Genomic DNA, 25961 nt, shown 5'->3' with positions numbered 1-25961 from the left:
ACGGTCTCCCAGATAGGGACTAGGATCGGGTCCATGCATAAGCCCGTCCGGCGCGCCCGATCTATGTCGTGACCAAGTTTTAACCAAGAAGGCAAACTGAGGCTACCGGAATGGGCGAACCAAGGGGCAAAAGCAGCAACATCGTCAAGGAACCGCAGGAGGGAACTCTTCCTTACCGAGATACCCCGCTGCTTCAAAAGGGTCTTTAGGGGAGGTAACAAAGGTGAACTTTCTGACTGCCCCATGCTTGCAGTCGGCACTGTACTTTAATCACTCGGAGAGCTCTTCCGAGTCCCCGGGGCTACCTGAAAGCCCGCGGGCCTTAACTCTCACGTAATAAGAAGCACTCACCTCCTCGCGGTGATCAGGCGCGAGAAGTCCGCTGCGAGCTCGGGATGCACGTACGGCTCTCCTCGCAGAAGAGGTGTCAAGAAAAGGGTCCCTGTACGGGCCACCACTTGTCCGCAGCCGTCTCGTTCGGCTTCTGATCCCCGGCCGGCGAAGGGAACAGGAGGGGAGAAAGAGACAGACGCAGGCAAACCAACTTAAGTGACAAACACGGGTTCGAGGCACGCAACGGTTGTGAGCACAGACCTTTACTGGAGTTAAGCTTGCATTCTCTGTTACAGGTTCCACGCGGGACAAGATACCCCGCGGGGGAACAACCTCTATGCAGCCGTCAGGTACGGCTCCCTGTGGGTCGTCTCCACCCACCCTGTCCGGGTAACCTCTTATATACTGTGCCCAAACCCAATAGGTTAGTGCCACGTATACAGAGGTGATTGGAAGATAGGGTTGGTGGGCGCGTGCGTCATACGCGGAAACAGGATGCGGGCGCCATCTTTGCTCACTCGATGGGCGGGGGGAACTCTAGAGCAGGCTGCAGCGTGTCCTCTAGGCCTGACCCGGGAGGCGGCTCTCCACATAGAATCCCAAAATAATAGAGGCTAGGTGGTAGCACTTAATCAGAAGAAAAATGGGTGAAAGTATTGTAATACGTGGCAAGGCTAGAATGGCAGCCAGGGGGCTAAACTCACAGAGTTGTAGAGATGGTTAATAGAACATGGTGTTCCTAGGGGCAAGATAGATGGGAAGCCAACAAGGCTATTGCTTAATCTATACAATTGAAATACATCCTGGATGGATGATTGGGAGGCTGAGGGCATCCTGAAAAATAAAATGTCATAACTGCTTGTCCAGTTTCTGGCCTTGAATAATTTCTGAGACCCAGAACTCATTGACCGAAAGAGAAACCAGGTCCTCAGGAAGAAGGATTCTACAACACTGTAGGAATAGTGGAATATCCAGACATTTGAGGACAGCTAGAGACAGGGTCCAAGTTCACATTGATATATAGTGAACTGAAAGATCACTGTGCTCCCTGATAAAATGGGCCCATATAGAGGCCAAGTAATAGGTGGGGTCTTGGCAGAGTTTGACTGTGTCCATAGACCCACTGGATATACTTGATACAAAATTTGAGTGGACGTTCTTGGAATTGGGAGAGATCTCATATTCCTCTTTTCCCTTATAGGGAAAGACCAGTAATAGTGGGTAAGGTCAAGTGAGAACCTGTGAAAATTTTCATTTCTACAAGGCAAGAGAGTGAGTGAAAAAACAGCATCCCATCCCGAGAAAATGGTACAGATTAATGCCCTCATTAAAGAATTAAAGAAAACAGGGCTGTTGGTCTTCCTTTTACTCTCACTTAGTTCACCACTCTGGCCCCTACAGAAATCAAATGGATCTTGACAAATGACATTAGGAGCAAATTCAACTGAGTAGCCTTACTAGTTAGGCTACTAGTTGGTCAGGGGTCTGGAATGAGAAATATTGGGACCTATTGATAAAGGGATAAAGTGTGAAGATGTTTGTAAGCCGTATTAAGGCCCATCACTGAGCAGCTACCATGGAAGATGCACTAACAGACAGCAAGAATATCGCTACAAGTTGATGTCAAAAAAGCAAAGAAAAGAATCACCAACTGGCAAGTGTAATTTACCCTGATTATCAAGAAGAGGCCCCCACAGTGGAGGCAAGGATCTAAGTGACCCAATGAAGCACTTTGGGGTAATTCCCTGACCCGTTTAACATAAATGGATAAGTGCAGCAGCCACAGCTTGAGGTTCACATCACTCAGGGATGAAGGTCTGAGTTATTGCACTATGACCAGCCAAGGTATTAATTGACAATGGGCAATAGAAAAGAGAGAAAATATGTATCTCTCATAGCCTTGAGCGTGGTTGCAGCAACAGAGAGTGTAGTTCATCCCACAAACCTTCCTCCTGAAGTTTTCCCTGCAAACGAGACCAACTTCTTCTGGAGGGACTGTCCTAAGGAAAGTGAACCTCTAATAAACATGTGGATCCAAATGTACTGGATGCTGCGTTGCCTAACTAACCATTCCTCCACCCGCACCCCTTTATAGCAGATGTACACATTCCCCAGTTGTTGCACTAATCTGTGGCCCTTTCCTGGAATTGCCCTCTGTGTTTTGGAACTGCATTGCAAAGTTCATGCTCCTTCCAGGGAGATAACTGCATCTAATGTTTATTGATGCAGGGGTACAGCTCCCCGGGGGCTGGGCTGAGGCCTCCGTTTGGGACTGCATGTCAATTCAACTCTTCCCTCTGCTAAATTCTGCTTCTTTCACTTGTTTATGGGTGTTGTACCTGGACATACTCACCCCATATCTTCTTCATTTACACCTTCTCCATATACAACTCCACTTCAGAGTCTGTTTTTAGGAACCTGTCCAAAGACAGAGTGGTAGGGACATTTCGAGAGTGAGTAGAAGTTTCCCTCAAATCTTATCATACAGGTGGGTGTTGGCCACTCTTTGCCTCACACTTGAGAAAATTGGTTCACACTTGAGAAAAGTTTTCCTTAAAAGAACAGTGATGAAGTTCTCAAGAAGAAGATACCTGAGCAGAGCTTTCTCAAAAGTGCTTAACTTAACCCCTCAACAAATGTGTACTGTCTTCATAATTATTATGTGGCATCATAAAGTATTTTAATGAAACTAACAGCTCATGCTTTGGGTCAACTAATGTTAATGCTAATTCATAGTTTATATGAAAGCTGGTACGAAACATTGATAAAATGAAAAGGACTTGACTTTGGAATTAGAGAGGCCAGGATTGAAATTTGAATTTGCCATTTACAAGATGTGTTTTAGATAAATCAAGTTTTCTAAGCCTCAACTTTGTTACTCTCTAAAAAGGAAATCATAACTTTTACCTCATGGGACTTTTTTTTAAGCATTTTTAAGTTGATATATATTATATATTCACATACCATGTAATCATCCAAAGTGTACAATCAAGAGCTCACAATATCATCACCACAGCTGTGCATCTATCATCACAATTGACTTTTTTGTGAAAAATAACTGTTCTAGCTTGCTAGCTACCAGAATGCAATATACCAGAAATGGAATGGCTTTTAAAAAGGGGAATTGAATACGTTGTTAGTTTAGAGTTCTAATGCTGATAAAATGTCCCAATTAAAACAAGTCTATAGAAATGTCCAATCTAAGGCATCCAGGGAAATATACCTAGGTTCAAGAAGGCCAGTGATGTTCAGGGTTTCTCTCTTGGCTGGAAGGGCACATGGTGAACATGGCAGTATCAGTTGGTTTTCTCTCCAGGCCTCTTATTTTATGATGTTCCCCGGGAGGCGTTTTCCTTCTTCATCTCCAAAAGTCACTGGCTGCTGGGCTCTCTGCTTCATGGTTCTGCAGCATTCTGAAGCCTTCCCCAAATGCTTCCTCTTTTATAGGATTCTGGTAAACTAATGAAGATCCACATAGAATGGGTGGAGACATGTCTCTACCTAATCAAGTTTAATGACCACACTTGATTGAGTCACATCTCTATGGAGATAATCTAATTAAAGTTTCCAACATACAGTGCTGATAGGGATTAGAAAAAATGGCTGCTTTTACAAAATGGGATTTAGGATCAAAACATGGCTTTTCTAGGGTACATAAATCCTTTCAAACCAGCACGATAACATATATACAAAAAAAAACCCAATAAACGTCAAAGCACACTGCAACAGTTAGTTGTAGAACAGCTTTCAGAGTTTAGTATAGGTTACAATTCCACAAATTTAGGTTTGTACTACTAGCTACTCCAAGATACTGGAGACTAAAAGAAATATCAGTAAAATGATTCATCAATCATACTCATTTATTAAACCCTGCTTTCTCTGTATAACTCCAGTATCAACTTTGATCTTTCTATCCCACACTTTAGGGGTATTTGGGCTATGCCCATTCTAATTTTTTTCACGTTGGGAGGAGCTGTCTATAATATGGGATATATAGGATAATGTGGGATAATAGTGGATGTTCTGAAGAGGCTGGCCCTTCTGCATTTTAGGACTTACCTGGTCTAGGAACCTATCTGGAGGTTGTAGGTTTCTGGAAAGTAACCTTAGTGCACGGAACCTTTGTAGAATCTCATATAATGCCCTAACTGCTTTCTAGGTTGACAGTAATGGTTTTGGCTGGGGTTTGGCAAACTGTGGTAGGTAACAATGTCTAACTGAAGCTTGTGGAGGAGCAACCTCTGCAGTAGCCTCTTGACTCCATTTGGACTCTCTCAGCCACTGATACCTTATATGTTATACTTTTTTTCCCCTTTTAGTCAGGATGGCATTGTTGATCCCATGGTTCCAGGGCTAGGCTCATCCCTGCAAATAATCTCCCATGCTGCCAGGGAGACTTTCAACCCTAAATGTCACGTCCCATGTAGTGGGGAAGGTAATGATTTCACTTCCAAATTTGGGCTTAGAAAGAGAGAGGCCACATCTGAGCAACAAAAGAGGTCCTCCAGAAGAAACTCTCAGGCATACCTACAGGTAGGCTAAATTCTTTGCTACATTCTTAAACTTCACAAGAACAAGCCTCAAGATCAAGGACTTAGCCTATTGGTTCTGGTGTCCCTAATGTTTGACACAGTATCCAGGATTTTCCTGGTGGTAAAGTTTAATAGTTCCATATTTTTTCTCCCATCCCTCAAGAGACTTTGCCAATACCTTTTGATTATCTGCTTAATATACTCTGGGATGTATCTATGCATTACATTAAGCTATTCAGGATTAAAGGTCCTCATTCTTATTCTGGGCTTCCTGTGTTTTGATTATTTAAATGATCTGTCCAGACAGGTTGGGTTAAATTATGTGCTACTGAAAATTTAAGTTCTGGGCAAACATAGACCTTTCTTCCTTTGATCTCATAGGGTAAGTGAAGTTCTAAAATACAGACAGTGTCCTCCTTGGCCCTATATTCTGAATTACCTTAATCCTGACTTGATTAGCTTAATTCTTATCCCTAAATATCAGATTATACATATAGAAAACAGCCTCTCAAAATCCAAAAATAACATTTACTGCTATGGACTAAATATGACTATATAAGAGTTTACAGTCTAAGCCCCTATTTTCTTATAAATGCTTTCTAAATGAGACCATAAAATATTTGCTCTTCTGTTTCTGTCTTATTTTACCTGACCAAATGTCCCACAGGTTCATTCACAATGGTGCATGCCTCACAACTTTATTTCTTTTTGTAGTAGCAAAATATTTGATCATATGTATACACCATCATACATCAGTCTACTTCTCAATCAGTGCATCCTTCAACTACTTTGACCTATTGGACATCATGTATGATGTCCAAAGTCAATAGTACATCAGCATTCTCAATTTTAGATAATTTCATTGTTCCCAAGAGAAAACTAACCAACACACCCTCACCAAATAGAAAATCCAAACCTCCCCTTAAGTCTTATCCCTCCTCCCATTATTTGCCCCTGATATTGCTGGTACTATTGATATTTTCCTGTTAAACATAGCCCACAGCATGCAATAGCAGTTTTCCCTTATACCCCCAAATTATACACTCTTTGTGCAAGATTCATACCTTTGAGTAGTTTATGCAAGAATTATTTATATTTGTAGTGTTAGTGAATGGGACACATGGGTCTATGCAACTCCTTTCAATCATGTTCACTTTCAATATGATAATATTATTTATAGACCCACTAGTGAAATCCTTCATTTCTATCTATTTCCTTATATTTAAGTCCAACCTTATTATTAACTGTTCTCCCATCTCTAGCTTCCGTGAATCACTAGGTCCCCTATATTCTGTATTATGAGACCCTAACTTTACCTTTACCACGGTCATAAAAGTAGAATCATACAGTATCTATCCTTTGTGTCTGTCTTATTTCACACAGCATTATGTCCTCAAGGTTCAAGCACCTTGTCAAGTGCTTCAGGACGTCATTTCATCTTACTGCTACATAATATTCCATTGTATGGATATACCGCATTTTGTTAATTCACTCATCTGTTGATGGGCACTTCGACTGTTTCAATCTTTTGGTGATTGTGAATAATAGTGCTATGAACATCAGTGTGAAAATGTCTGTTTGTGTCACTGCTTTTAGGTTTTCTGGCTATATACTGAGTAGTAGTATTGCTGAGTCATAGGACAACTTGATATTTAATTTTCTGAGGAACTGCCAGACTGTCTTCCATAGTGGCTGTACCTTTATACATTCCCATCAGCAGTGCCTAAATATCCCAATTTCTCCATGTTCTCGCCAACATTTGTAGTTTCCTGTTTGTTTAATAGCAGCCATGCTTACAGGTGTGAAGTGGTATGTTTTTGCAATCTTGATATGTATTTCCTTTATAGCTAATGAAAACATGCATCTCTTGCGTGCTTTTGAGTCATCTGTATTTGTTCTTCAGAAAAATACCTATTTATATCTTTAGCCCATTTTATAATTGTGTTTTCTGTTCTTGTTGTTGAGTTGTATGATTTCTTTACGTATACAGGATATCAACATTTATCTTAAGTGTGATTTCCAAATATTTTCTTCCATTGAGTTGGCTGCCTCTTCACCTTTTTGACAAAGTCTTGAGGCACAAAAGCATTTGATTTTGAGGAGTTCCCATTTATTTATTTTTTCTTTTGTTGCTTGTGCTTTGAATGTAAAGTTTAGGAAGCTACCTCCTATTACTAGGTCTTGAAGCTGTTTCCCTACATTTTCTTCTAGAAGCTTTATTCTTTTTTTTCCCATATGTTCTACTCATTTGTTGACAAGGTAGATAAAAGGAGCAAGAGACACAAGGTTTTCACAATCACACAGTCACACTGTGAAAGCTACACCATTATACAATCGTCATCAAGAAACATGGCTACTGGAGCACAGCTCTACATTTTCAGGCAGTTCCCTCCAGCCTCTCCATTACATCTTGAGTAACAAAGTGATATCTACTTAATGCATAAGAATAATGTCCAGGATAACCTCTCGACTCTGTTTCAAATCTCTCAGCCATTAACACTTTGTCTCATTTCACTCTTCCCCCTTTTGGTCGAGAAGATTTTCTCAATCCCTTGATGCTGAGTCCCAGCTCATTCTCAGATTCCTGTCCCACGTTGCCAGGTAGGTCCACACCCCTGGGAGTCATGTCTCATGTAGACAGGGGGAGGTTGGTGAATTTGCTTGTTGTGTTGACTGGAGAGAGAGGCCACATTTGAGCAACAAAAGAGGTTCTCTTGGGGGTGACTCTTAGGCCTAATTTTAAGTAGGCTTGACCTATCCTTTGTGGGGTTAAGTTTCATATGAACAAACCCCAAGACTTGGGGCTCAGCCTATAGCTTTGGTTGTCCACACTGCTTGTGAGAATATCAAGAATTCAACTTGGGAAGGTTGAATTTTCCCCTGTTCTCACCATTCCCCAAAGGGGACTTTGCAAGTACTTTTCCACTCACTGATTAATTCACTCTGGGATTCATAAGGGCATCACTCTGGACAAACCAACAAAATCTCATGTCCTACCCAAGGTTCCATGTACTTATGTCGTTCAACCAAGCTATCTACATAAGTTATATTAGGAAATGCACTAGTCAAAATATAAATTTTATACCAAATAAACATTTTTTGCTTTAGCCTCACACATAAGTTGAAATTTTTAAATATTAATTACCGTCTATTTTCAGCATCCTGCAGTAATGACATTCCTTTGTTCTTCCTCATGCAAAAACATTTTTTAAATTTGTACATTTAGTCACTGTCATTATACACTGTAGGCAATCCTAGATTATACCATCTCAATCTTTATCGTCTATCTTTCTTTCTGATTTCATTTGTGCCCCCAGACCTGCTCCCTCTATCATTCTCACATTCAGCCTTATTCAGTGTTTTAACATAATTGTATTACAGTTAGGTAGTATTGTGCTGTCCATTTCTGAGTTTTTACATTCAGTCCTGTTGCACAATATGCATCCCTTCAGCTCCAGTCACCCAATATCTTACCCTATTTCCATCTCCTGATGATCTCTGTTACCAACGAAATTCTCCAAGTTCATTCACCAATGTCAGTTCACATCAGTGAGACCATACAGTGTTTGTCCTTTTGTTTCTGGCTAATCTCACTCAGCATAATGTCCATACGGTCCATCCATGTTGTTACATACTTCATAACTTTATTCTGTCTTACAGCTGCATAATATTCCATCGTATGTATATACCACAGTTTGTTTAGCCACTGTCTGTTGATGGACATTTTGACTGTTTCCATCTCTTGGAAATTGTAAATAATGCTGCTATAAACATTGGTGTGCAAATGTCCGTTTGTGTCCTTGCCCTCATGTCCTTTGAGTAGAGACAGCATATAGATGGGTCCCGTTCCCTAATCCATTCTGCCAGTCCATATCCCCCGCTTGGGAAGCTTAATCCATCAACATCAGTGTTATTACTGCCTGGGCAGTACCCTCCTCTACTATTTTGCCTTTTGGCTTTATTCTTATATTTAGGTGTTTGGTCCACTTTGAGTTAATTTTTGCATAGGGTATAAGGCAAGGGTCCTATTTCATTCTTTTGGCTATTGATATCCAGTTCTTCCATGCCCATTAATTGAAAAGACTATTTTGTCCCATTTCAGTGGATTTGGGGGCTTTGTTGAAGATCAATTGACCATAAATTTGGTGGTCTATTTTTGTACTCGATTAATTTCCATGTGCCAGTACCATGCTGTTTTGACCACTGTGACTTTATAATAAGCTTTAAAATCAGGAAGTGTTAATCCTCCCACTTTGTTCTTTTTTAGGATGCTTTTAGCTATTCGGAGTCTCTTTCCCTGCCAGATGAATTTGGTCACTAGCTTTTCCAAGTCTTCAAAGTTGGTTGTTAGAATTTTGATTGGTACTGTGTTAAATCTGTAGATCAATTTTGGTAGAATTGACATCTTAACTACATTTAACCTTCCTATCCATGAGCAGGAAATGTCTTTCCACCTATTTAGATCTCCTTTGATTGCCTTTAGCCAGTATCATGTAGTTTTCTGTATACAGGTCCTTTACATCTCAATTTAAGTTCATTCCTAGATATTTGATTCTTTTAGTTGCTATTTTGAATGGAAATTTTTCCCTAATTGACTCCTCAGTTAGGTCATTGTTCGTGTATAGAGACATTACTGATTTTTGTGCATTAATTTTATATCCTGCCACCTTGCTGAATTTGTTTATTAGCTTAAGTAACTTTGTTGTAGATTTCTCAGGATTTTCCAAGTATAGTTTCATATCATCTGCAAATAATGAGAGTTTTACTTCTTCCTTTCCAATTTGGATGCCTTTTATTTCTTTTTCCTGCCTGATTTCTCTAATTAAAACTTCTAATACAATGCTGAATAATAGCGGTGACAGAGGGCACCCTTATCTCATTCCTGATCTTAGGGGGAAAGCTTTCAGTCTCTCATCTTTGAGTACGATGCTGGCTGTGGGTTTTCCATATATGCCCTTTATCATAGTGAGGAAGTTACCTTTAACTCCTACCCAAATCCACTGAAATGGGACAAAATAGTCTTTTCAATAAATGGGCATGGAAGAACTGGATATTAATAGCCAAAAGTATGAAACAGATATTTATCGACTTAGATAAATATCTAGGATATGCAAATTCAGAGAGGCAGGAAATAGAATAAAAAGTACAAGGGTCTAGCGTGGAGGGAGGAATAGAGAGTCATTGTTGAATGGGTATAGAGTTTCTGTTTGGGGTAATGAATAAGTTCTGGAAATAGATAGTAGTGATGGTAGCACAACCTTGTGAATGTACTAAATGCTACACATAAAAATGGCTTAACTGGTAAATTTTAAGATTTGTATATCTTATCACAATAAAAATTACAAAGTAAAAAATAAATCTCTGCCCTGGATGTTCAGGGAAGAGAAGTGACCAGGCGAGGTTGCATGGCAATTCTGCAGTGGAGCTGGGTGGGAACCCAGGTGAGCTGACAGCCAGCCCTCAAGGCCAGCTGGGTGTACCTCCGCAGTCTAGAGATCTTGGAACTGTGCTGTGAACACTCTGTGGGTGTGCATCTGGAGTCTGGGAACAAGTGTGGCTCCTGGTCTCTCAGGCTGGTGAGGGGAGATGGGCAAGGGGGCAATGGTGGGGAGTGGGATTGGCCTTCAGAGCTACTGAATCATTTTGTAGGGGGACCTCGGACGTGGCTGACACTCAGTGAAGTCTTTGAAGAACTATGGTCTTTGCAATCTCCAACTGCCTTTTCTGAATCTTTCCCCTACTCCCTGTACCCTGGTCCCTCCTGGTATTGGAGAAGGGGAAGTGAAGCTCAGGTTACTGAGAAAATCCTCTCCTGATGATTCTTGGGTGTAAGGGACTTCTGTGTGTCCTTCTCAGGAGACCCAGGCAGAGAGATTCTAATGACAGCATTGCAGACACCGTGATTGGTGAGGGAGAGATGCCAGGCGATGGCTCGGCAGCTAGACTAGACCTTAGGCCTCTTGCCCACACCGTGTCCCCACCAGCACAGATGGAAGCACCTCCTGGACGGACGGATGGATGGAGAACCGGAAGCCTGAATGACCAGACTGAGGTATTTCAAGGGCAGCCCGTGGGTCAGCTGGTCACTCGGCCACCTCTTGACCCACCAAGTGAACAGAAGACAGATGAACCTGCACAGTACTGAGCCTGCTGAGCTGGCCATGTTCCTAGAACCTTTCCTCTCTGCCCCTTGGTTTCCTTAGCCTGAGACTGCCTGGCGGCTGAGTGTCCCTGACCATGAGTGAGAGCTGCCTCCCCTGGGCTCCCAGGCTGGCCGAAGCCTCTGTGACGCACAGGTCCTCTCCCGGCAGACTGGCCACGGGCAGTCCCATCAGTGGGCTTTCCCACCCCTGTGTGTGTGGACCTGGGAAAGCCCTATTTCTCTCTGGGGTTTAGTCTTCTCCCATGGGGGATGGGGCATCCTCCCCGACTCCCGCCCTATCTATAATCATGCCTCAGTGAGGGGAGGGCTGTGTCTGCACTGACAGCCCTGGCGTGGGACAACGGTTGTGCTTGTGGTTGCTGCACCCTCAGTTTCTCCAGTCAGGGCAGTTTCCAGCAAGAAAGAGAATCGAAATGGCCAGGAAATTCATCTAGCAAGAGGAACTCCTACCCGGGCTGCGTCTTGTGGAGGTCAGGAGGAGCTCCGCCGGGTTCGTGAGGAAGCGGGGATGTGGAGGGTGGCGATGGCCGCAGAGGCGAGAGTGGTAGCAGGGACGCTGGCAGGGCCTCCTACCCCCAGGCGCCGCTGGCTGTGCTCTGCCGGGTGCCCTTTGACTGTGATGGCCTTCAGATGGCTGTCTGGGCTTCTGGTCTCGAGATCCTGGGGGTGGAAAGGCAGTGAGCAAATGTCCCCTGTGCTCCGTGGAGAACCCAGGGAGAGAACAGCAGCATCCCCAAATACCCTGCCCTGAGGTTTCCCAGGGTGTCAGGGAGGCCAGGACTCTGGTGACAAGCAGACTTGCGTCTGAGGCTTGGCTTCTTCAGATAGCAACTGTGTGACCTCAACCAATGTATTCAGCTTCTCTGTGCCTCTATTTTCTGTTCTGTAAAATTAAGAATTTGTGGTTGTGTGGGCTAAAGGAAATATGTCAGAAGTGCCGAGCACAGGGTGAGAACTTGGTCGATGAAAACTGCTAACAGCCTGCTGACACTCCAAATTCTCAAAAGGCTCCAGTTTTTGCTTATAACACATATAAGTTGAGGGTTGAATACATAATGTGCATGAGTTAAATATAAATTTTGTTTTAAATTATTATGACATGAAAGGGGGTGCTTTGGGAGGTCTCCAGGATATTGTGGCTATTTCCCCTGCTGCGGGGAGGGAGGCTGTTTCACAGAGAGGGAAGCTGAGGCTCAGAGCAGTTAGTCAATTTAACCAAGGTTGCCCAGCTGGGAAGGGTCAGAATCAGGATTTGAACCCAGACGGTGGGGCTCCTAGGCCTAGCCACGAGGCTGTCATGCCCCATGGGGGGGTTCCCTCTGGAGTCCCTGTGTCGGGCGTTCTCCACCCACGCACGGCAGCGGCTTCACTGGCAGCTAACCCGGAGCGGCGCCGGGTTCCTGCCCTCCCAGGCCCGTGGCTGCCCCGGTGTCCTGCTGATCTGTGGCCACCAGGTGGCAGCATCACTATAACCAGCCGCCTGTTGTTCCAGGCAGAAAGGAGAGGACAGTTTGAAAGCTTGGGGGCACCACCTGTAGGACCGGTGGGGAAGGGAGCGCGAGGGCCAAGAGCTGGGGGGTGGGGTGGAGGGAAGAGGCACTTGCTTCTCTGACTCCTGAATGCCTCGAAGTAGCCCGAGGTGAATCCTTAGCTCCCCCTACGAGAGGACTTTGCTAATTCATTGGTCTAACTCATACTGAGCATGGAGACAAAGCAGGAAGCTGGAGCCTGAGGCCATAAGAAGTGGTGGTGACAACACGGGTGCTGGGAACAGACAGGCTCAGAAAGGCTTAGTAACCTGCCAAGGACGCAGCACGGCACAGCGAGGATGAGAAGCCAGGGTCGTCCCCCAATTCCCACAAACTGGGTGGCTCAAGACAGCAGAATTTATTCTCTCGCAGTTCCCAAGGCCGGAATGTCCACTGGGCCATGCCTCTTCTGACGGTCCTTAGAGAGTCTCCTGCCCTGCCTCCCCTGGCTTCTCGCGTTCCTTGGCCGAGGAGCAGGACCCCAAGCCTGGCTCCGTTCTCGCATGCTGCCCCGTGTCGATGCACCCCGGGCTCCTAGTTCCCTCTTCTGAGGAGAACACCGATTGCATTGACTCAGCGCCCACCCTCACCCAGTGTGACCTCGTCTCCACCGGTTTGCACCCGCAAAGCCTATTTCCAGATAAAGTCAGGGTTCCAGGTGGACAGGAATTTGGTGGAAGGTACCTCCCCCAGGGCGCTCCCTTTTCTATAAACTGGAGAAATGATGATCCTCACAGAGAGAGAGGCCCCTGTGAGGAGACGCGTGCAGGATGCCCAGCCCGGGACCGGGCCTCGTGCATGCTGAGCGCCGGTGCACAAACAGCTGCTGTCTGCGATCACCAGGACATGATACTCCCCGCAACCTGAGCTCTTAGGAAATGAATGGATGTGACATCCAGGGATGAAAGTCTCCCCAGCGACATGGGACATGACTCCCAGGAATGAGCCTGGCCCTGGCACCATGGGATCAACAATGCCTTCCCGACCAAAAGGGGGAAAAGAATTGTAACAAAATAAGGCATCAGTTGCTGAGAGAGTTTAAACAGAGTCGAGAGGCTACTCTGGAGGCTACTCTCATGCAAGCGTCAGCTAAATATTGCTAATTGCAAACGTTTGCCAATCCCCCAACCAAAACCATTCCTGCTAACCCTAAAGAACACCTAGGGCTCTATCTCAGATTCTACAAAGGTTCCATGCACAATGATTACTTTCCAGAAACCTATAACGTCCAGATGGGTCCCTGGTCCAGATAAGTCCTGAAACCCAGAGGGCCCAGCCTCTCTAGAACATGAACTAGTTCCCTCCCCCTATCCCTTATTATTGGCAGCCCTTTCCCACATGAAAAAGCTAGAATGGGTATAGCCCACGTACCTCTAAAGAGTGGGAGAAGGATCAAAAGTGATGGTGGAGTTATACAGAGAAGGTAGAATTTAACAAATGAGTATGACTGCTGAATCGTTATATTGATACGCATTTTAATCCCCAGTGTCTTGGAGCAACTAGAAGAAAAAACCTAAAATTGTGGAATTGTAACCCATATCGAATTCTGAATACTGTTCCATGACAAATTGTTGCAGTATGCCTTGAAATTTATTGCTTTTTTGTATATATGTTATTTTTCATAATAAATTAATTTTAAAAAGGAAACAGATGGTGGATGGGGAGATGGAGGGACAGACAGATGATGATGATGGGAAGATGAAGCAGTGAATCTGGCAAAATGTTAAAATTAGTGGATCTGGGTATCTGAGGGTCGTGGTATTTGGAGAGATCTACATGGGTTTTGGTTTTTGTTCTTTGTGGGAGTTTTTTTTGCAACTGTCCTGTAGATGTGAAATTATTTCAAAATAAAAAGTTGGAGGGGGGGAAAAAAAGGAATGATAACAACAGTAATGGTGGGTTATGTTTTTAAAACAACAATAAAGCTACCATTCATATAATTAAAAAAAAAAGTATGAAACAGGACCCTTGCCTTATACCCTATGTAAAAATTAACTCAAAGTGGATCAAACACCTAAATATAAGAATAAAGCTGCTAGAAGAAAATGTAGGGAAACAGCCTCAAGATCTAGTAATAGGAGGTAGCTTCATAAAATGAGTTAGGTAACATTCCTTTCTTCTCAATTTTTTGGGAAAGTTTAAGCACGATTGGTATTAGTTATTTTTGGAATGTTCTATGAAATTGCCCTGAGAATCAATCTGGCCCTGGGCTTTTCTTCTTAGGAAGGTTTTTATGACTGATTGAATCTCTTTATTTGTGATTGGCTGGCTGAGATCTTCTATTTCCTCTTGAGTCAGTATAGCCTGTTTGTATGTTTCCAGGGATTTTACCATTTTATCTAATTTGTCTAATTTGTTGGCATATAGTTGTTCATAGTATCTTCTTATGATTTTTTAAAATTTCTTCAGGGTCTGTGGTAATGACCCTCCTCTCATTTTTGATTTTGTTTATTTGCATCCTCTCTCTGTGTTTTTCTTTGCCAGCCTTGCTAGTGGTCCATCTATTTAATTGATTTTCACAAAGAGTCAACTTTGAAATTTTATTGATTCTTTCTATTGTTCTTTTGTTCTCCCATTCAAGTAACTCTGCTTTAATCTTTGTTATTTCTTTTCTTTTGTTTGCTTTGGGGTTAGTTTGCTGTTCCTTGTCTAGTTCCTCCAGGTACGTGGTTATGCCCTTGATTTTTGCTCTTTCTTCTTTTTAAATATAGACATTTAGGGCAATAAATTTCCCTCTCAGCACTGCCTTTGCCACATCCCATACATTCTGATATGTTGTATTCTAATTTTTATTTGTCTCCCGATTGCTACCAGTTTCTCTTTTTTGACCCACTGGTTATTTAAGAGTGTGTTATTTAATCTCCATATATTTGTGAAAATTCTCATTCTTTGGTGGTTATTGATTTTCAGCTTCATTCCATTGTGATCAGTAAAAGTACTTTGAATATCTTCAAGGTTTTAAAATATATAAAGACCTGTTTTGTGCCCCAGCATATGATCTATTCTGGAGAACGTTCCATGAGCACTGGAGAAGGATGTTTATTATGGTATTTTGGAGTATAACGACCTATGTTTGTCTGTTAGGTATAATCCATTTATGAAATTGTTTATGTTCTGTACTTCTTGTTGGTCCTCTGTCTTGTTCTATCTGTAGAGGAGAGTGGTGTATTGAAGTCTCCTGCTGTTATCGTTGAAACATTTATTGTTCCCTTCAGTTTTACCAATTCTTGTCTCGTGTGCTTTGGAGCTTCTTGATTGGGAGCATAAACATTTTTTATTGTTATTTTGAAATTCTTGGTGAATTGTCCCTTTTATTAATATATAGTGTCCTTCTTTGTTTCTTATGATGTTTTTTCATTCAAAGTCTTTTTTGTCTGATATTAGTGTCACTACTCCTGCTTTCTTTTAGTTACAACTTGCATAGAACATCTTTTTTCATCCTTTCACTTTTAATCTATTTGTATCCTTCTGTCTAAAATGAGTCTTACGTAAGCAGCATATAACTGGATTATATTTCTTAATCCATTCTGCCAATCTGTGTCTTTTATTTGGTAAGTTTAGTCTGTTAACTTTCAAAGTTATTACAGATAAAGGGATTTCTTGAATCTGCCATTTTATGCTTTGGATTTTATTTGCAAGATCTGTACATACTTCCCCCTCTCTCTCTTCTTATCCTTTAAGTTACCCTAACTGGTATTCTTCAATTCTGTGCCCTCTTCCAGACCTCCCTTTCCTGTGTGTGTTTTTTTTCCCAGCTGACAGAACTCCCTTTAGTATTTCTTGTCGGGCCCGTCTCTTGTTGACAAATTCTCTCAGCTTTCCTTTGTCTGTGAAAATTTTAACCTCTTCCCCACTTTTTTTTTATACTATAAAAGTTATTTATTCTCTATACATATATCATGTCTCTTATAAAATAAACATGTAAATCATTGAAAAGTATAATTTGGTGAACATTTTTTCAATTACAGGACATACTAAATCAGTTGGGATAACAGCCCTGTCTGCCTTAAAAAATAATTTCAGCACCCAGAAGCTCCTTTTTATCTAATGAAAGGTTGAATACTTATTTTAGGATTACTTCCTAACATGTGTTTGAAGAAGCAATTAGTAATTTAATATAACTCTAGTATAATATAGTCACTGCACAATAAATCAGCTTATTACAGATTAAAAAATCATTTTTCATCATTTAGATTAATGGGATGCAAACAGAAATACTGGATGCTTTAAAATGGCAGATAACCACTAAATTACTTATCTTGATTACATATTGGGTTTTGTTATGGTACGCCTGGTATAAAATATTGTTATGAATAATACCTTAAACAAAACAATGAGGGCATAATGTAATAATTCACGAGACTGTGTTGTCAATGGATATTTATCGACTAAGTAATTATATTTATTTTTCTCTCCCCAATTATCCAGTAAAAATGTTTTGCCCAACAGTAAAGGTGCAATAAATGTTTGCTGAATATACTGACTAGGTAAGAGGTGAGTGGAGATGAGCCTTCTTAGCCATGTATCAAGAATCATATTTGGAATTTACCTGGGAAAAAGGAGATGTAAGCTGCATATGCAGTAGAATTAAATGAACTCAGATGCCAACAAAGCAAACAATTAAGGAGAAACACTGGTACCAGAATAAACACACACAAAGTTTGCTAATAATATCAAAACTGAAACTGACTTTAGGAGACAACCAAAGATAAAGTTTATATTGGACCATATATTTTCCCACCAATTCAGTTTGAGAAAGAACAGTTGAGGCAGTGTAAGAGAAGATGGCTGTCTTCCTTGATATTCAGACATTCTAGTTTTCAATAATTTTATGAATCTGTTTCATCTACTAGTCAATATAAACCAATTCATATTTAGGGATTAATTTCCACATGTACAAAGTTGAATTTCCTTTTATTTTTTTGTCCTAAAATGCTTACTTTCAAACATGAAGGGGCTTCAATTATTCCATGTAGTTTTCAATAACATTCTTTTACCTTTTCAGACCAGAGTCAAAATATTCATATAGTATTCATACTGCAGTACCTTCAACCCTTTGGTTGCTTGAAGTGCCCTTCTTTGGTTTTTTTTCCACTTTCTCAGATCTTTCCTGAAGTGTGATAAGCAGAATTGTATTGGGTATTCCAGCTGCAATTTGGTCTATCATTGTCAGAATGGCTTCTGGTACACCATGTTCTTCCGGTTGGTCTATTTTTAGGACTATAAGATCTTCTATGGTTGTAATCAAATGACTGACTTCTTGATCTCCTTTCATAGCTTTGGTTTTTGGAATGTCTATATCTGTCAAAAACATCATAGCATGAAGAACTGTATACATTCCTCCCTTCCTTGGCTTTCATTTAATTTCGTATTTTTCCATTCCGCTGTGCAAACTGGATTTCAGTGTGATGTCCAAAAATCCATGTTCTGTCCAAATTATGCAATGCATATTCGACATCATGAACAACTTCAAATTGAACATAAGCAAATCCTCTTGGGTGATGAGTGTAGAAATCAATTGGAACATAACCATCAACTATACGACCATAATGACCAAATTCATGATGTAAATCCTCAGACCTGGTGTTGTTGGTCATGTTCCTCGTGAACAGAAATGGGTTTGGGGTGAGGACAGATAACAGGACATGATTGTGGTGTAGCGTCTTGGCCAGAGGAAGTAACTGGCTCAACAAACCATTTTGCGGCTCCTACAGCAGATCCGCAGACACACCTCCCCTTCACTTTTGAAGGACAATTTGCTTGGGTACAGACTTCTTGGCTGTAGGTCTTTGTGTTTCAGGATCTTAAATATGTCATAACTTCTCACCTCCATGGTGCCAGTTAAGAATTCCAAACTGAGTCTTATGTGGTTTCCCTTGTACATAGTAGATTGTTTTTCTTTTGTTTCTTTCAGGATATTTTGCTTCTCTTAAGATTTGACAGACTGGTTGGAGTAAGACCTATTTGGGTTTATTCTATTTGGGGTTCATTGGGTTACTTTGATTTGCATATTCATGTCTTTTTTAAGGATTGGGAGGTTTTCCCCAGTTTATCCTCAACTAATCTTCTTAGCCCTTTACTCTTCTTCTTCTGAGACACTGTTGATTCTTAGATTTGTATGTCTTGTTTTGTCCATCATTTGCCTATGATCAAATTCAAATTTTTCTATTTTTATGCTATTTGCTGTTTTGTGTGTTCAAAATCAATTGTCCTGTGCTCTAATTCACTTATTCTTTCTTCTGCTTCTTCAAATCTGCTGTTGTGTATCTCTAGTATACTTTTTATTTCATCTACAGCATCTTTAATCTCTGTGATATCTGCTATTTTTCTATTTATTCTTTCAAATTCTTTAGGCTTTCTAGTGTCTTCTTGATCTCCTTTATATCATTAATCAACCCATTGATTTTATTTAGTAGAGTTATATGAACATCTTTGATTGTTGATCTAAAGTCTGTGTCTCCTCTGGTATTTTAATTTGGTCATTAGGCTGGGGTATATCTGTTTGCTGCTTCATATGCTTTGTAATCTTCTCTTGCCTTTGAATCATGTAAATCTCTTGATAGGGCGACTTTGGAAGTTGGTTTCCTTTAGTAGTGTAAAGCTTTGTATTTGTAGGATGGGTGTGGAGCAGGATGCGGGGTGTGGGGTGGGGCACAACAATGTGGTGATGGGTTGTGGTGCAGGTATAGATAGACATGGGGTGGGAATGCTACACTGATGCCCCTGAGCATGGGGTGCAGGGTGTGATATTGTGGAGGTATAGTGTGGGGGCCATGGGGGCGGGCTGCAGCTTGGGCAAGACTTAGAGCACAGGAGCAGGGTGTGGCATGGGGAATAGAGGTAGGGCAAGGCAGAAGATGGATGGGGGGGCCAAGTGGATGAGTGGGGGCTGGTGTGTGGAGTGTGTGGGTTGTGGATATCAGGGTGTGGGGTAGGGAGCACAGAGGTTGGGGCTCAGGGAGGGCAGTGTGTGGGTGTGCCCTTCTGCTGGGGAAAGGGTCCAGGGGGTCCAGGGTGTATATGCTTGAGGGTGCAGGGGTAGGACGCAGGGTGTGGGGTGGGTGGGGCAAGGATGTGTACATACATAGGAGAGAAAGGTGGGGTTCATGGGTAGAGAGCTTGGTGCATGGATATATGGGTGCCAATGAGCAGGATGTGGCTGTGTGTGTGTGTGGGTCTGGGGAATGGGGCCCTGGTGGGCGTGTGCACAGAGCTCAAGGGTGGCAGGGCAGGGTTGCGTGACTGTGGGCAGGCGTGGCCCAGGTACACAGGCAAGCTCCTGCAGGGGCTGGAAGGAGGAGGTGGATTGTGAGGACCTGAGCATGGGTGCACGCCTCTTGGGAGGGGAGGGCGAGAGTGTGCGCTTGTGCAGAAGAAGTGGGTTGGGCTGGTACAGGCATGCATGCATGCAAAGATCGGGGGTCTGGGGTAGGGATGTGCAAGTGGGTGGGTCTGGATGGCGATGCTTGGAGCACGGTGTGGGTGGGTGGATGGTAGGATTCAGGTGCATTGGGTGTCAAGGGGTTTGTGGGTTACAGGGATGGGGCAGTGTGCGTGTGTGTAGCGTGTTCAGTGTATGGCTTACATTCTAGTCCTTTCTCCCTGTCCATGCACTCCTCAGGACTCCAGGCCTCCATTTGGATAGGGATGCATTAAGCTGTTTGCATTAGCTGTATGGTGTCTGATTCTGTATGTCTCAGTTTTGCAGTTTTTGCAACCAGGGCCTCCCTATGTGGTATAGAATACCATTTCAGGTCACTTACATCCTGACATCACTGTCCTTATTGTTTTTCTGTCACTCCTCTAGCTTTCCCTTAAGAGCAGAGGTGAACTTGTCCTATCTTATTCGGCCATCTTCCTGGGGCTCCTCATAGGACTTCTGTTACAATTAAAGAAGATGCTGTTGGGTGGGCCGCGGTGGCTCAGCGGGCAAAGTGCTTGCCTGCTATGCCGGAGGACCTCGGTTCGATTCCCGGCCCCAGCCCATGTAACAAAAACGGAAAAACAAAATACAATAAAGCAAGAAAATGTTTGAAAATGTTTCCCTTTCTTCCTTCCTTCCTTCCTTCTATCCTTCCTTCCTTCTCTCTGTCTTTCCTTTAAAAAAAAAAAAAAAAAAAAAAAAAAAAGAAGATGCTGTATACAGAGTCCTAGGCTGCTGCCTAGCACAGACTCATTCTTTTTCTCAAGAAGCATTCATTTAACTTAAATATTTATTAAGCAACAAACATTTATTAGGAACCAGCTCTTGGGCTAGGCACTTGAGGTGGACAGATGGACAAGCCACAGCTCCTTTTTTGCAGAAGGTCACACTTGAGAGCAAGAGTCTGACATGTGAAGAAGAGGGGAACAGATGAAAGATGATTCACAGATTTTTAGTTTCTTGCACTTGATGGATGGTAGTGGTCCTAACTCTGCCAATGATTTTTTTTTTTTTTGAAGTAGGCCGGACCAGGCCTCCAATCTGTAAAGTATGAGATATCTCTCCTGGGAGAGATGCAGAAGACTATACTTCCCAAAACTCCTCATGGGGAGTGTGGTTTATACATGTTTGGGACCACAGCTGAGTTGCTGGAGAATAGAGGATAGGATGGATATCACCCCTCACACCTCCTCCTCTGTGCTTCTGTTGTGTGAGCCTCAGCCTTTTCTCTATTCATGCTCTGGGCAAACATTTATAACATATAGTTTGAAGGAGCACCAATTTATGAGCCTGCTGTGGATGCCCACATGTCTTAACCTAGGCTATTTCATCTTCATTTTTTAGTAAAGAAAAAGGCTTAGAAAAAGTCAAGGTTGTAGTGGTTTATAGGTAGCAGAATATGCCAGTGTGAGTCTGCTCAGACCCTATGTGCATTTCATCCTGCCTTCTCAGAATTAAATACATGGCTCTAAGACACTGGCAAGAAAAGAAGCATATGACAATAACATAAGCTCTTAGAATGGGTTTTATTTAAACAGCCTTTGTCATGGTCATTTTTTGGTCGTGGTTGCCCCAATCAGTGAGATGGACATTTAGGTCTTGGGGCTGCAGCTGTTTGTCTGATCGTTTAACCTTCGGAAGCAGATTTTATTAAAGTGTTCCTGTTGCTGGAAATGAATTACAAAGCTTTCCCTTTTCTGTAGGAAATAAGAGTGCCCAGATGAGATTACATGGCTTCCTATGATATCTAAATAAGATTAGTTTGCTGAAGAGACATTAAAATCCCATTAAAGAGACAGTTCCGCTCCAGCCCCCCTTCTCCTCAGGCAAGTTCTGAGCGAGTTGATGAAAATTGCTCAGGGATGACACATAGACATTGAGCACCCTGTGGAGACACGGGGTGGGAGTGGTGTGAGTGGAAATATTCCCTCAACTCTGTTCATCACAGGCACACAATTTGTGCACATGGCTCATTACTTACCCATGACAGCTCCCGACTTAAGGAGGGAAGACTTTAGGAAGAAAATGGTAATCAGATGAAAAGATCAAGAGATGGAGGCACAGAGGTCATCCCCAGAGAAGATTCAGGAAATCATTAATTCACTTGCTTTTTCTGTGACAAGAGTAATAATATTAATGTTTAAGTATTTATGGCCTTCCTTCAAATCTACTTCTGAGGAGGAGGGATTCTTTGCTCTCAAGAGGCTACCAAACCTGAATTTTTTTGTTGTGCTAATCTAAGTAATCATACACTGATTCGGAATAGGAGCTGAGCAAACTTAAATTGATTTTCATGTGGAAGGGATGGGAGCAGCTCTTAGAATGCCCAAACAGGTTCAGCAGACTGGTTGGAGGTTGGGAGAACAAAAGAGAAGTCTGTGGTGGCTGGGTCTCTTGGGAGTCAGGCAGGGCTAGAGTCAGGCAGATAATGAGGCCTGCAATGCAGTTACCCCTTGTGTGGTTTCAAGAAGCATCTGTGAAGATCTAAAGTGTTTTTCAATGATGTTCTGCTTATGGAACTGAAGTTTTTTTGAATTGGTGTCATGTAGCCATGATCTGGCCAACCTTCATTTGGATTATTGCTGTTCATTAATTTAATAATCTAATTTTCTTGAGTGCAAGGTATTTATTTGAAACATGGGAAGATCATATAGATCCTGCTCTTGAGTAGTTCATAGTCATGTTCTGGGCACATGTAATCAAATAAAACATTTCAGTGCAATAGATGCTTCCACAGAAATAAGCACAAGGAGCAAAGGGGATGCAAGGAGAAGATGCCTTTATGTGGACAGTTAGAGAAGCCTTCACAGGTGATGGGACCTTGAGCCTAATAATTCTGATGGGTCAATACACTTAAAACTTGTCTGAGTTCATGATTGGGTACTTATGATTGTTGCAAAAGCATTTCTTAGCTCTCCAGGTTCCTCCCCCACTTCCTGCTTGAGGCTTACATTTTTTATGATTATCTCTGCTGATGGGGTGCAGTGACTTAAAATAAGTCTTATTAAGGGGCCACCTTGAATACTCAGGGTCCCTGATCATCTTTATTTGAGCGCCTTCACGGGAACAGCACTGACAGCCTTGAGTGAAGCCTTGCCAGGGCACTTATTTCATTTCCATTTGTGATTATAATCTGAACAAATGAGTTCTCAGTGTGCCTATATTTATTGATAACAAGTGGCTTAGTTTTATGTTACTCAGATGGAAATTGGTATCAAACATAGTCATTTTCAATCTTTTGTCTCTTTACCAGTTTTCACAATTGTGGCATGAATATAGTCTTTGTTGTTAAATGTTTTATTTAAACACTTCAGGCTACTTTAAAAAATAATAACCATAAGAGCCCAATTTAATGAAGTATAAAACAAAATAAAAATGGCAGGATTGGTTGAACCAAAAGCTAGTTCTTTAAAAATAAGCATAAGTCTTACAAAAAAGGCAACAACATATAGATAATAGAAAATCTATTAGTAAAACACCAATTTCTCAAGATGCTTTTTTTCCCCTAGGGCAGGATATCGGTTGGGGAGGGGATGAGTTTTCTTTCAAGTTTTCAAAAATTTCCAAATTTTCAGCAATGAACATGCCCTACCACTTTCATAATTAGAAGAAAAGTAAGCAAATATTACTCTTATAAACTTAGTAAAGGGGCCAACTGGACAATGCAGTCTTTGTTTTTTGTAAGAATTCCAGCTCAAGTCACCAAAAATGTTTAGTATTGTTAATTTTACATTTTCCACATCTTTGCTAACAAAAATTTACTCTCCTCTTATTAATTCCCATTTCCTGCAACTTTTTTTTCCAGACTGCTTTTGAAGATGAAATTAGGCCTTAAATCTTTGAAGTTCATGCATAATTATATAACAAATAATAAAATTATGGGAAAAGGTTCCCACAAAGATTATTTCTCTGATAATGGTGGTGGTGAACATGGTGGTGATGATGCTGATGGTGACTTCCAAAGACTGATGATCTCCAACAGCTAAATGGGCTTAGCTAGTAGCTGCAATTTATAGAAGAGAAAGTGAAAATTTAGAAGTTTGTTCAAAGATATTCCTCTTCCCTAAAATGTTCCAAATGGAAAAGGACCAGAACCCAAGTCTTCAGATTTCTAGTTAATTTTTCCATGCTGTTGTTGCTGTGTTATTGATAATGTTTCTTTGCCTGCTAGAAACTTCACTGAATAATTTTTAGTGTGTTTTTCTAGCATGTTTAGATTTTAATGCTTTTGCATGCTCATGCATGAACTTCAGTGGTTAAGTCCCAGAAAATGAATTTCTCCTCATTTCTTTTCACTCGGGTGGAGAGGTTTGCTTTTGTAGCTTTGATTTTGATCACTTTCAATGAAGACTGGGTGTTTGGAAAAAAATTATCGAAACCAACTGTGGTATAAGGATTGAAATTAAGGTCCAATACTATGTGCTGCCTTCATATATGGTGAAATCGAAAGAGTTCTCAGAGTTCCCTCCATATTCTGCTCCCATATATAAGGTGTCCTAACCAAAAACCCTTCTTATCAGATGGACCAGGTATATGACTGTTATCCCTGAATAGCAGCCTTCAGCTCCCTGCCAGTCTGAGGATTATTCAAATGAACCAACCACATTCTCTCACAGGTACCAAGGGTCATCCCACCCTCTTGTTACTACAGAGCCTGCCTTCCACAGCCCAGGGCTACTCACTCTGTTTCCCAGTGCAACCTCTGTGTGACTCCGCAAGGTGGGTGGTATCCTCCTCCCCTGAGCTGTGAGTATGTGTAACTAATAAGCTGCTGCCTATCTCATGTATCTAGTGGTTGGGTGATGGTTTGTTCAGCAGTCCTCAGAACTCTGGGGTGGGAATCCTTCCTTCACCAATGAGGTGAATAAGAAGCAATTAAAACAACCCTAGCTTTGTATTATTTCCTTATAATTGATGTTTGAAATGCTACATTTTCAACTATTTATGGCATTGTGTAGACATATTTATATATAGAACTCTGGTCCTGTTTGCCCTGTAGAGTTGGCTCTGACCCTTGTATGATGTGGAAAGTAAATGTCATCTATTATCAGTCACTAAAGGGCTCTGGACAGGGAGGATAAACAAATCAAAATTATTTAGAGAATTTTTGTTTTTGGAGCACTGAGAAAAGAACTAACACAAAATCAATTAATTTTCCATGTTGTAATTCAGTTGAACAGGTCCTCCTGACTAGAGTGACAAAGTGTAAGCAACTGAGATTACAGTCTTGCCCTTGCCTTATCCTTGTCCTTATGAAAATTTTTGACTTTGAAGAGGATGCATGTCAGGTGCCTTCTATTTTTGCTACTACCACACAGTTGTTGCTAGATTGATTAATTTTGTTTCATCCACAATTTTCTTTACTTTGTTTTATCTTAAGGCAGATTAACTTTGGTCAGATATCCCATTCTCTCCATTTAAAGTGGACAAATATTGATTCATTTTCTGTTGTTTGCTTTATTTATGAAAATGAGTTTGCCCATAATGTAAATGTGCCTTTGGCTTTCTGGGATACTTTAAATTTCAGTTTCAGAGGAAAAAAAAACAGATCAAGGGCAAATGAAAGAGAAATAAAATCTTTAAACAGTGAAAGTATGGAAGGAATACTTCGTTTGGAATTGGAAAGTAATGGCAGACTTCCAGTGACATGAAGAACACAATTCTTAATTCAGCTATAGGTGTCACTGTTGAGATACACTACAGAAATTAACTCTACACAGGTTTGAATTTGAGAAGGGGCTGCTGGGATGGATTTTATATAATGATTTTGATGAATGTAATATATATTTGTTTTCATTTGAGTATACTGTTTGAGTCTGATTTCCTGCTACAGTTGAAGTAACTAATGTTGAATGTTCTATTATTTGGGGACAAAGAAATCATTCTGGCTAAGGAGGGGTGACATATACGTACAGTTCAGGGTGAAATATAGGAATTATTACTTGGATTTTGACTCAGCATTCCTGGGTTAGTAGGGTGAA

The 25961-nt window shown here is 41.6% G+C and overlaps 1 protein-coding gene, 1 long non-coding RNA gene and 1 pseudogene across 2 annotated transcripts in view; 1 reads left to right on the top strand and 2 right to left on the bottom strand.

Moving 5' to 3' along the window:
- LOC143677525 (uncharacterized) overlaps window positions 1–25961 on the top strand; it is a 102971-nt gene that overhangs the window by 69945 nt on the left and 7065 nt on the right. The gene's annotated exons all lie outside the window — the stretch shown is intronic.
- Window positions 17657–18390, bottom strand: LOC143676756 (serine/arginine-rich splicing factor 10 pseudogene; annotated as a pseudogene).
- The window catches only part of LOC143677523 (intraflagellar transport protein 140 homolog), a 297426-nt gene continuing 291930 nt past the window's right edge, over window positions 20466–25961 (bottom strand). The window contains exon 13 of the transcript XR_013172645.1: window positions 20466–20654. The gene's annotated coding sequence lies outside the window, so the exon portion shown is untranslated. The remainder of the gene's footprint in view (window positions 20655–25961) is intronic.

Source organism: Tamandua tetradactyla, chromosome 3 (assembly GCF_023851605.1).
Source record: "Tamandua tetradactyla isolate mTamTet1 chromosome 3, mTamTet1.pri, whole genome shotgun sequence".
Taxonomy (NCBI): Eukaryota; Metazoa; Chordata; class Mammalia; order Pilosa; family Myrmecophagidae; genus Tamandua; species Tamandua tetradactyla.
Note: the sequence above shows the minus strand (reverse complement) of the source record. Positions and strands in the feature narration are given on the sequence as shown.